Source organism: Phocoena phocoena, chromosome 17 (genome assembly GCF_963924675.1).
Source record: "Phocoena phocoena chromosome 17, mPhoPho1.1, whole genome shotgun sequence".
NCBI lineage: Eukaryota > Metazoa > Chordata > Mammalia > Artiodactyla > Phocoenidae > Phocoena > Phocoena phocoena.
The window spans coordinates 10,387,833-10,400,603 of NC_089235.1; positions in this window are offsets into that span (position 1 = coordinate 10,387,833).

The window sequence follows — 12,771 nt, forward strand, 5'->3', positions numbered from 1 at the left end:
GATACCTATGCATACTGTTCATGTTTATTTCACGTATTCTTTAAAATTTATATTAGGTACGCTTAAATATTTCTTAATTTCGAAAGTGGAGTTGTTTCTGGAGCCATAAAAAATCTTAGATTAAAATATAACAAACAGGTAATCTTGTGCATCTGGAAATTACCCATTAACCAAAATATTTATTCTGAAAGATATAATAGGATGCTATTTTCCAATGTCATTAAATCATGTTTGAAAGAAAATATTTATAAAGATTGATTATATAGCATTGCAAATATTTATTCTAAAATACTAGAAGAAAAATGAGATTACAATCTTCCACATTATAGTCACAGTTATGTAAGTGTCTAGAGAAAAATGACTGGAAGGAAGTACCTCAAAATACAAAGTGCAATTGTTTTCATTAGTGAAAAAGAAGTAATTTTTCTCTTTTATACTCTTATTTATTATCTACTTTTCTACAATTGCAGTATTATTTTATAAATATATATAATGCATTTTATTTTAAAATGCAGGTTTAATTCTTGCCTTTTATTTTCCACTTTAAATTTCTTCTCAATGTAACCTTTTTTCCCCTGTGTTTTGATCCTTTTGCTTTTGTGAGCTATACTATTTTCTCTATTATTCTTTTCTCATTTGCTTTTCAGAATTATCTCTGGGTCCTCACTCCTATCATTGCTCTTTTGTCTTCACTGCTTGCTTCTTTAATCCTACCAGCTTTTGTCATATCCTGGTTCTTTGTTTTCATCTCTGCCCTTGATGATGGCTCAGCCAGTTTGCACCCATAATCAACTTGCTATCTCTTTTTCCTGACCCTTCAGTCTTCCCTATTTCTAAAGATAGAATCTTAAATTAATAGCAAACAAATAGCTTGTTAACGATGTGATTTATCATCTTCTAATCTGCTCTCTCAAAGATCTTTTTCAACAATAGAAATTGTGTTGAGTCTGCAGTCCCTGTGGAATTATCTTCTTTCCTTATATCTCAGAGGGGACTGGCCAGCTTGTTCTGTCTTTATAGTGTTTTGAAATTAATATACATTCTTTCCCTCTGCCTCCTTTTCTTCTACTTTCTAGTTTGCTTACTCTTTTTCCATCACCTTCTCACATACTGCTGGCAGCCCCAACATCCTGCCTTTGTGTTTTCCAAAAATTTGAAAACTGTCATAAGTGGCTGAGCACATATCCAGGGAACCCCTTGGTCGAGAAGCCAAGTAGTGAATGCTGTGTTGAGAACGTGGTCTTTAAAGCAGACAGACCTGGGCCTAATTCCCAGCTATGTGACTTCCGTCAGGGACCAAACCTCTCTCAACGGTCGATCTTCGCTTATTTTCAAATAGGGGCAATCATAGTCTCACAAGCTCTGTAGGCATCGAGTGAAAGATCATGAGTGAAAGTGCTCTGTACCCTCTAAAGCAGCGGTCCCCAACGTTTTGGCACCAGGGATCCGTTTCACGGAAGACGATTTTTGCACGGCCGGGGCGGGATGGTCCAGGCGGTAATGCAAGCGCCGGGGAGGGAGAGATGAAGCTTTGCTCGCTTGCCCGCTCGCTCACCTCCTGTTGTGCGGCCCGGTTCCTAACAGGCCGCGGACTGATACCAGTCCTCGGCCGGGGGGTTGGGGACCCCCCCTCTAAAGGACTGACCACCCTTGCCCTCTACCATCTGGTCCATACCTATCCCTTTCTCTCTCTTCAACACTCTTCCCTCTCTTCACTGCTAGACGCTATGCCTGCTGCACTGAGTATGTGACTCCCTGAAAATGCCATGGGTTCTTTTTGGTGTTCGGTTTGCCTGGAATACTAGCGATCCTCTCTCAACCTGGCAAAATTCTCCTCATCTTCAAATTTCAATGGAAATTTTGGCATCTCCAAAATCCTTCCGCTACCACGCTCCCAATCTCGCCCCACCTGCAGCCGGCTTAGGGCTTCCTTTGCAGCTATCCCACTGCCCTCTGTATTTTCTCTGCAATTTTTCTCACATCATTCTTTACCTGTCTCATCAGTTTGCTAAGCTATGCCTTCTTTGAAGGCAGAGACTCTGTCTCTTATCTCGATACCCCAGTGTCTAATTGTGTATCTGATGTGCTGCAGACATTCTATAAACATTGGATGAATAAAAAATAAACAAATGCCAATGAAATTATTTGCAGCAAAAGATTATTTAATCTTATTATTGCATTGAACTGAAATATAGAAAAATAGATAGATAGATATAGATCGATCCTCCTCTTATGGATATTGCATATTTGCAACCAAGTGGCTTATTCCGTAGTCAATACAAAGAATATTTTACTCTTCATAAGCCTTTTCTGTCCTGAAGCAGTACCTCCGGGTTCCCTGGGAGAAAAGACAATGTATTTCAGGGATGTCATTGAGTTTGGTGACAGAGGAGGGGAAGAAAAAAAATCAGCGAAATGTTAAATAATTAATATGAAATGTATGTAATCTCAAAATAGAGTAATTTGACTAGAAAACAGTAAACTTGCAGAAAGGAAGCCTAAATAATTACTGTTCGCTTCCAGACAGTTCCTTGAATTGGATTCATATTGAGCTAAGGCTATCAGAATTAGAGGCAGCTGTATAATCCAAGTGTAGTACAGCATACAGAATCAGACGGAGTGCTTGAGCGTCTGCACCCTAGGAAATTGATTTGACGACTATGTCAATTACTTCTGGCACCAAGCTTTCTGTGGGTTGCATTACAACTGCTCTTTTGGTCAGCTGTGACTGCTTCCCCATCCACGCCTATTGTTTTAGATTTATTTACTGCACCGGCAATCATAAATCATGGACTTTTTTCTATACCATCTGGAAACTCTGGTGTCATTGTTTGGGTCACTTTTGATTACTCGCTCTTATTCTCAGCTACTGCCGAGTCTGATGTATCTTGAATTATGAAAGACTTCCGCCACAAGCCTATTTGTGAGCAACCTTTCAGCATCTACATATGTTTATTTTATCCAACACATAGCTGGGTAAAATTAGAATTGTATTTTCTAACCCTGTAGGGATTTACGCCTTTGCATGTGATACTAAATTTTTAAAGCTCACACTTTGCCTAACAATTTGCTTACCAACCCTCTGTGTGTTTCCATTATTCTCACAAGGTCAAATTTAACGGAATGAACATCACTCTTTCCTTGGTGCTGGGAATGTAATTTCCCCAATATTCCCACCCCAATTCAATCCCTACCAGAATATTCCATTTTGAGCCTAAAATTAGAGTAAAGGTTGTTACCTTGTTTTGCTTTTGTTTTTTGGGGTGTTTTTTTTTTTTGGAAAATAATGCTTAACAATGAGGCAAGCACACTTTTTGTCTCTCTTTATTCTGGGTTCACTATTCTAAAAACTGGGGTTAATTATTCTACTACTTTCATGACAAGCTCACCCAAAAACATCTTAGCGGTGTTCTTTTTCTGACCAAATGACGCTGATGCCTACCTGTATTGACAATGTCAGCAGATTACTTTCATTTTACGCAGATGGTTCACTGGCAGTCCAGATCAAATCTGAAACTGTGCTATCAAGCAGTTTTTATCTAGAGAAGCAATTTGAATATTGGAATTTTGTTGCATTTCCCAGGCCACAGCTGCTTGCATCTGACATCTGCTTCAATTTTTCGAGCAGCCAATTTTTTTTCTGGCAGTCTCAAGGTTGAATTTTGTAGGGCTGTGTTTGTAACTACTTAGACCTCATCAAGGGTCCTTCCCTAAGGAGTGTAACAATCCACACTGCACTGTGTGTGGTAGAATCCCAACTCTTTCCTACAGCTTCTTTTCAACATCAAATGCCACCTTAACTATGATTAGGCAAATCTCCATTTTCCGACAACTTTTACCCATACAAGAAAGTACATACACTACCATTTGTTGGAGTCACTATCAAATTGAAGGGAGACAAATGAAGTATCATTGTTAGAATTTTCTTAAGTAAGCCATCCATGAGTCTTCAGTAGATATAGAAATACGATATGATTTTCTCATTACTCAAGGATCCAAGAGAGGCTATAGATACAAAGGTGTTTGTTTTCTCCAAGACAAATCCTCAATGACTGTAGTCTAATTAACTTTACATTTTGCTATATGAAAACTACCGTTTCACGTCTTTGACAGTAGTGCCTGCTTGCATAAGGTCATGTCAAATTATATCTGAGCATTTTCTGTTATGTTAGATATGCAACACTCCAATAAGACATGATATCATCAAAGCAACATAGTAGATGTTTGAAAAACTTCCCTATTGGTTGCTTTACCATCACCCTTTCAAAATGCAGAGTGACACAACCCATGTGTCAAGCAGTAAATTGGGGGTTTGAAGTGGTAAGATGTTTCAGCAACTGCTTGTTTTAAATGATTTTTAATATACCTATAAGGCCCAAAGATGCAGAGTGCTAGCTGTTAACATATTGTCACATTTCCAGATCATCTAAGTAACAGACCTAGCAAGAAAGCAAAGAGTAATATTACAAGAGCACCTGTGATTTGCTATCGAGAGAAGTTATAAAAAGCACACAACTTTCTTTCTGTTGTTAAAAGGGTGAATATTAGTGTGTTGTGCTTTTGCTTTTAAAGAAAAATATAATAAAGGATGCTGTTGGCAAGGTGTGATATTACTTTAGACAGACGCCTGCTATATTCCCATCCTCCGTTTACTTCCTGCCTATTTATACAGCTAAGGAGAAGTGTGATGAAAAGTTTAACTGACTGGTATTGTTTTTGGTCAAGAAGCTCCAGAAAAAGGAGATTCCTTGATATTTTCCTGTGCACATTTGCAATTCCTTTCATTGGGCTTTTCAGAGTTAGATAATCAGAGTATTTGCATCAAAGATTTCCATATACAACAGGTCTTTAAACTATATCAAGGTGAAAAGGAAAAAATGCAACACAAGGCTGGTATTGAGGGCCTTCCACTGATAAGATTTTATTTTAGATGTTCACCATTAGAAAAAAAATGTGGAAAGCCAAGAAGGTGAGGTGGTAGTGCAGAATTCTGAAGGTTAAAATGGGACATTCAAGTCAGAGTATATTCAGTAATTTCTCTAGTCTATTAGCAATGATAGTTGCTGTTGAACAGAAACCAATGCAAAGCAAAAGAAAGATTATTTTCCGAACTTGAGAAGACTCTGAAAGCAAAACTTTTCTTTCTGTTTGTCTTGTTTTGTTTTAGGTTTACAAAAATAAAGGGGAATTTTATTATTTTTATTATTGGTAAAATTCAAAGGAGCAATATGGAATGGAAAAGTGAAGTCAATGAGACATCAAAGAAACACGCATTATAATGCTGTTTAACCTTTTATTAAGATTGCTGTTGTGTGGCAATGCATAAAAGAGTGGATACCGGGCTCATTACATCAATACTATCTTGGCACTTTCTGAGGTCACACCAGTCATCTTTTATTCATGTTGTCACTGGAAATGGAAGTTATGCTAATAGAGCTGGGTCAGGCACATGAAGGCATAAGGAGAGGTTGAACATAAATCCTGGGCAGCAGGTTCATCAACAGTCGGGACTACAGCAATGAAGCTGCACCAAACGAGGGCAGAAGGGCCCACTTTGAAATCATTGTCTTCTGTCGCTCAGATGACCACATGGCTGGCAAGTCCCACGTGACCTATTCATTCACTGTCCCATTCATTCATTCATTCATTCACGTCCACTGACAGAGCAAAGATGGCAAAGTGGAAATAAGAGTTCGCATGTCAACCCTTTCCAAAGTAAGGTATGTCTATACCACTTACAGAGCTTTAAAAGCCAGAGACTTGTGCCAGATTTGTGTTCAGAGATATAAAAACCACAAAATATTATCATGTAGTTTTAAAAAATATTCAAACATTTACTCATCTTAAAATTTACCATTATTTTGTTCTCTTTCCAGTTCTTCCTATCAGTTCAGCAATTTCTAACATCTCAGCTAAATAAAGCCTGACTTATTTTGTCTATGGCCCACTTTTCATTATCTTGTGTTGTGATAAATGACTGAGATATCACTCAGAAGGAGACATTTCAATGGGTTTTGCAAGGGCATTATTTTCTTTTAGGGTACTATGCTATGCTTAAAAGAACATATTGTCTACAATAAATTAATATTTTAAAGATTTACTTTTAATAAATCTTTACATAATTTAAATAAAGGAAACAATTCTCCTTCAAAAATTGTTAATTTTTCAAATTTATACAAATGATAATTTCATATGTTTCACTAAACACTGATAACACCACCACGTGTGCTTGTTACATGTGATTATATTTTACTGATGGAGTAAAACATGTGTTCTTTTCATTGAAAGATTATTACACATTCAGAAATAATGAAATCTTTATTTCTAATTTGAAAACTAAAGATTTAATAATTTAATTTTAAAAGATGTTTTAAACAGAGTTAACTGATCCCTTAAAGTATTCTGCAGACCACTATGTATCAATAATGTGTGACATGAGTTAATGTTAGAGTTGATGATAAACTCAGGGTATGTATTGCTCTTATCATTTATAATGAATCTAAATAAAATGTCAATAGGTATGGAATGTATATGGGAGCAAATGCTGATAATGACAAAGCCAAGCTTGTCAACAACAGTGTTAAAACCAATGTGCTTAATTAAAAAAGTGAAGTCAATTAAAATCAGAATAACAGTGCAGCATGTACAAATGTTGGAATAATCATTAGGCCTTGCTGAATAATGGAAGAGTATAGAATTTTTTTAATGGAACAGCAGGGGTGATACATTACACAAAGCAACAATCTGCAATATGACAATCGAATTACTTCAGCCCCATTAGGCAGGTGCAGAGGAATAATTAACACTATTTTTTCCAATGAAAAGGAAAAAATAAAACTTTTTTCCCCCTCTAATAACACTAAAGTTTACACCACTCCCAACCCTACATTTAGAATTTTTAGAATGGTAACCTATGACAGCAAAAATCTATGATTTAAAAAAATTAGAGTTTAATAGTCGAAGGAGATTTCTGTTTATTCCCCATATAAATTGAGCAATATAGGAAAAGATATATATGGAGCCCTTGTGGTATAATGCTAACTTCTTCAGTGTACTTTGCCTGTATGCATTGCTTTTGATTTTTAGGGCTTAAAAACAAAATAATAAAGGATTTGTACTAGTTTCTGATGGTCTAATCTAATTCAGAGATAAAAGGCATCCCAGAAAGCCCTAGGCAATATTTGTTATCTTATTTCCAGCTCAAATTCAAAACAAACTGTGACCTCCAGTTTAGAGTGAAGAGAGAGTGTACTCAGTAAAATGCCAATAGAAATGAAAGCAATTTCACGTTTCTTCATGAAGGGCAAAGAGTTTAAGATCTCTTTGCTACTTTCCCTGACAAGAATATCAACCTGTTTTAAAACAGTTGTGATAAAAATCTTACTCTTTCATTTACTTCCAATGGGAACCATTTAATTTATACTGAGATAAATGGCTATGTACTTAAAGGGCTGAAACTTTTTATTTCTTTCCTTACCATCAAGAAATTAAAAAATGAAACCCCTCATCCTCAGATGACCTCTTCAATTTAGATAGACCTGAATCAGCTGTTATGTGTGGAGGGTTTCATAGTGAAACAGGAGGGAAGGGGGCAGGGCACAACCTTGGAAAGAATGACATAGCCCGAGGACATGACATAAACTGATTAGAACGAACTGGGTCCAAGATGGTGGACAAGTTGACTTCCACTAGACCTTGAGCCTCAGTATATGCTCATTATAACATATCAGCAAGCTAAATGACATGCTCACAGGTGCCATGACAGTTCCAAGACCAACCATAAGGATCAAAAATTGGGCGGTGGCCCAATTCCTGGAAATCCCCGCCCCTTCCTAAAATAGCTGGAATACTCCTCCCACTCATTAGCCTATGAAATTACCCACTCCTATAAAAACTGACAACCCCATCCCTAGTGCCTTTCTCACCTTCCGAGATGGCCCACACTGTCTGTGGAGTGTGTTTCGCTCTAAATAAATCAACTTCTTACCTATCACTTTGTCTCTCACTGAATTCTTTTTGTGATGAGACGTCAAGAACCTGAGCTTCATTAAGTCCTGAAACCAGGTGTGTGATCTCAGTTGGAAGACTGTGGCTTTTGGCCGGGTTCAAGCCCCAGCTGCGTGGGTTCAAGTTCCAACCAGGGTTTTGGCTGGGTTCAAGTCCCAGCATATGGGTTCAAGTCCCAAACAGAGGTGCACGGTTTCAATAGGAAAGGTGGCTTAGTTTAGAAAAGATAATTGTTTGCACTCATAAGAGGTCTTTTATATTTAGCCTTGAAGTACTTTACTGGCAAGATCTCATTAATCCCTATTTAACTTCTAAGGAAGTTCTACCTTCCTTATTTTGAAGAAGGAGACACCAAATTCTCCAGATTCAATAGGGTACAAATGTTCTCCTGAAAGTCATCTGGAGAATCAGTGGAAGAAACGGAACAGACCCACTGATTCTTCTGTTGTAACATTCTGTCATTTGGTGGGTAGACACGTCACACATGTCAAGGGGAGAGTGGACATGGCTGACAATGTGACGTGAAAATCATTGCTCTATGGTAGCCATCACTTTGCAATTCTAAAACAATCTCCTCATATTTTATTCATAGGCCACTATGAAAAGTAGAATTATTGAAGTACAAAAGAGAATTTCTTTTTTTAATTTTAGTTTGGCCCTATTTTTACTAGGAGAAACAAAGAATCTCACAGGAAATCTTCAATTCCCAGTTATTATCAATTCTCAATTATCCAAAATCTGAGGCTTGAATTGGTATAATATCAAGGGATTTTTTACATAGGAAAGTTTAGCCTTAATGTGAGAAATGCAATCAGGTATTTTCTGTGGTCTGGAACTGAAAGTACAGAGTATGGAAATTCTAGTTGGGCTTTTGGTCAAAATATTTCTTTCTTCATCTTCTAGCATACAACTCAGCAAAATGTCAGAATGAAAGTTTTTAGGCAACTTGAAATGATAGTCAACCTTCTCAATTTATGAGAGAGCCATTGCATAGTGAAATAGAATATTGTTAAGAAAAAGATCATATTTACTGATAACAAGTCAGTAGGAAGGCAGTGGGTTTAACATATAGACAAATAACACATTTTAACATGCAAAATTAATTTTAGTTTTTAAAATGTAGGTTTAAAAGCATATAAAAGCATAGATGGTGTTTATAAGAGCTCATATAAGCTGAGGGATTTAGAGTAACTCAATCTAAGTAGAACTGTGTCTCCTGTGGTTTGTGGTTTGACCTAGTGGGGTGAAAAGAGACACATATGATCCAATTGCATAAGATCATAAAACTGAGCATGTGAGGACTACGTGGAGAACAAGTTAATAAGAAATGGCCACACCATAATGGCCAACATGCACATGAAAAGATGCTCAACATTGCTAGTTATTAGAGAAATGCAAATCAAAGCTATAATGAGGTCCCACCTCACACCAGTCAGAATGGCCATCATTAAAAAGTCTACAGATAACAAATGCTGGAGAGGGTGTAGAGAAAAGGGAGCCCTCCTACACTGTTGGTGGGAATGCAAATTGGTACACCCACTATGGAGAACAGTGTGAAGGTTCCTTAAAAAACTAAAAATAGAGCTGCCATATGATCGAGCACTCTCACTCCTGGGCATATATCTGTTCAAAACTATAATTCAAAAAGACACATGCACCCCTATGTTCATAGCAGCACTATTCACAATAGCCAAGACATGGAAGCAACCTAAATGTCCATCAATAGATGAACGGATAAGGAAGATGTGGTACATATACACGATGGAATACTACTCAGCCATAAAAAAGAATGAAATAATGCCATTTGCGGCAACATGGTTGCTGGAGATGATCATTCTAAGTGAAGTAAGTCAGAAAGAGCAAGAAAAACACTATATAACATCACTTATATACGGAATCTAAAATATGACACAAATGAACCTATCTACAAAACAGAAACAGACTCACAGACATAGAGAACAGACTTGTGGTTGCCCAAAGGGAGGGGGAATGGGGGAGAGATGGAGTGGGAGTTTGGAGTTAGCAGATGCAAACTATTACATATAGTATGGATAAACAACAAGGTCCTACTGCATAGCACAGGGAATTATATTCAATGCCCTGAGATAAACCATAATGGAAAAGAATATGAAAAACAATGTGTGTATATGTAAAACTGAATCACTTTGTTGTACAGCAGAAATAAACACAACATTGTGAATCAACTATACTTCAGTAAAAAAAAAAAAAAAAAAAAAGATTAAAAAAAAGAAATGGCCACACTGTAGACTTTGCTATACGTATGCTGGTGGATTAAAGGACTGGAATTCTAATCCATGTGTATGCCCTGAAGAAATCTGACAATTTCTCTCTTACAGATTCTTGATGGCTTTCAAGAATGTAATGCTTGTTATTGTATATTATGGTATTTTAAAAGCACATACAAACAAGGATGATACCATGACCAACTAACCTCTTTACAGCATTATAGAGTCAAGCTTAAACCAGAAGCTAATAGACACCTTCCCCAAAGAGTCAAGTATTGCCCATTTCTTTGGGCAACCTCTAATCTCTATTAAAATTTCAATGCTCAGTGTAAACTTTGAAACACTCTACATATTGCCAGAATTAATTTATGTTTGCATTTGCTCAAATCAATGTGTCTTTGAAACATGAAAATCTCTGATTAACACTGATAGTTTTTCATATTCTCTAAAATCTTAATGTGTTCACTATATGTGAATATGTAAGAAAGAAGTGTTCACTTGATGAAGAGGGAAGTTTGAAAGGAAAAGGAGTCAGACTTATTAGGGATGTTTGTAAATAGAAAATCAACTCAAAAGGACAGTTATCTGTTGAAATTGGATACGTTTTATTTCTTCCCTTAGGGGGGAAAAAAGTAAATATAACAGTAACAGATCCCATCTGTAATTTTAGCAGCAACTCTGCTGGACAGTTCCAAGCAAACCTGAGACCAGGACTGTAGGATCCCTGTAACAAGAAAACCTTGCCTTTTCAATTTTTGCCCCAGCATCTTTTCCAAATTAAGGCATTTAATCTTCATAACATCTGTGGAGAAGGAACTAACATCATCCTCGTTTTATAAGTAAGAAATGAAAGGCTAAGTACCTTACTAAACGTTTGTAGAACAAGTATATAATAAAGCTGGCATTTCTATCCAGTAAATGATAGACCTGGGATTTTGACTTATCTCTAGAGATTGTCTGACAATAGAACCTCTACTCTTAATTCAGTGTGTATAATTCTTACTACAGATAGACAAACCATCTTATTTTTCCAAAAGATATTTAAACAAAACACTTAGATTTTGGCATAATGATGTCTCATGATAACTTCTCTCTCATAGTGCCTACCATACTACATCTTGGTGGGGTTATAATCATAGAATACTTCTTGATGTTGAATTAGTATCGAAAAATACTCACATATATACAATGTTTTCACAGAAGATCCTAAGAGTCACAGTAATAATTTCCATTGTGAAGTAGTTCAGTGATTGATAATGATGCATAAAAGTCAATTCACAAACTATCTTTTGTGGGAACTGTCTCAATATACATAATGAATCAGGGTTCTCAGCCTTCAGATATATGTATATTCTGGAAGAATGGTAACTGATTGTGCCAAGGGATTGACTGAGGAAGAATCTGGAAAAGAACTTGTCTTAAGATACATAGTAGAAACCTTGCAACTATTGCTCAATAACATTAATCATGCCCCAGTTGTCAGCACAGACATAAGTTTTGCTATTTGGATTTGTCTTCCAGCCTAGAATGTAAGAATTTACATTCAAGTCCTAAGAAAAGAGATTCCAAAGGAAAAAAAAAAGAACTGAGAGGAATGACGCACACACATTTAAGTAGAGGGATTCAGAGAAGAGCTACTATGTGAACAATGTTCTGGAGCACAACGCAAGGCTGGAGAAGGGGACTCTTTCCTCTCTACAAGGGGACAGTGGGGCATAGAATGCTGAGAGCCCTTGAGCTCAATATATGACTGATAGACATACTAATAGTTTTGACACAACTGGAATCTGATCTCTTGACGGTAGACGCTAGTAGTAAAGGCAGTGGTGGAGAGATTTCCCAAAGATTCTCAAGCACATTTGCTTTAATGGGGCCCATTAATACAGAGCTTAAATTAGAGGAGGAATAGAGGAAGAGGGAAACCACAGATGCTAAATGTCAGGCCCTGACTTGGAATCAGTTCCTGACAAAGTTCTTACTGATTTCTTAAAAATGTGAAAAATGCAAAGAGTGAGTTTTTCATAAAGTCAATACATCTCAAGGTTTCCTTCAGTTTGAGATTGTCTTTCCTATTTTTTAAGTTTATTAAAATTCATAAAATGTTAATGATTACAGCTGATAGGTTGTTTAACTTTTTAATATACTTATACTGGAAATTTTGTAAAGTTCTTAAGCATATAATAAGTACTCTTTTCAAAAGAAATATCAAATGTGATGCTAGTATTTTAATAAATACCAGATTTTGGTATTTTAATAAACACTAAATTTTAATAAATAGATGTCACAGATGCTTTTCTTAACATTAACTGAATTTCTACCTAAAAATATTTTCAAAATTTTTTTTACATACATATTCGGCCGTTTATTTTTAAAAGATTTATTTCACCACAATCAGAATTCTTATTGGAATATTTCAGAGCCCAATATCCAGCATAAATACCTTAAAATGTAATTTAGTAAATTATCTTTAAAATATGAAAACAATTATTTATAATTCTTCTAATATAAATTATATAAA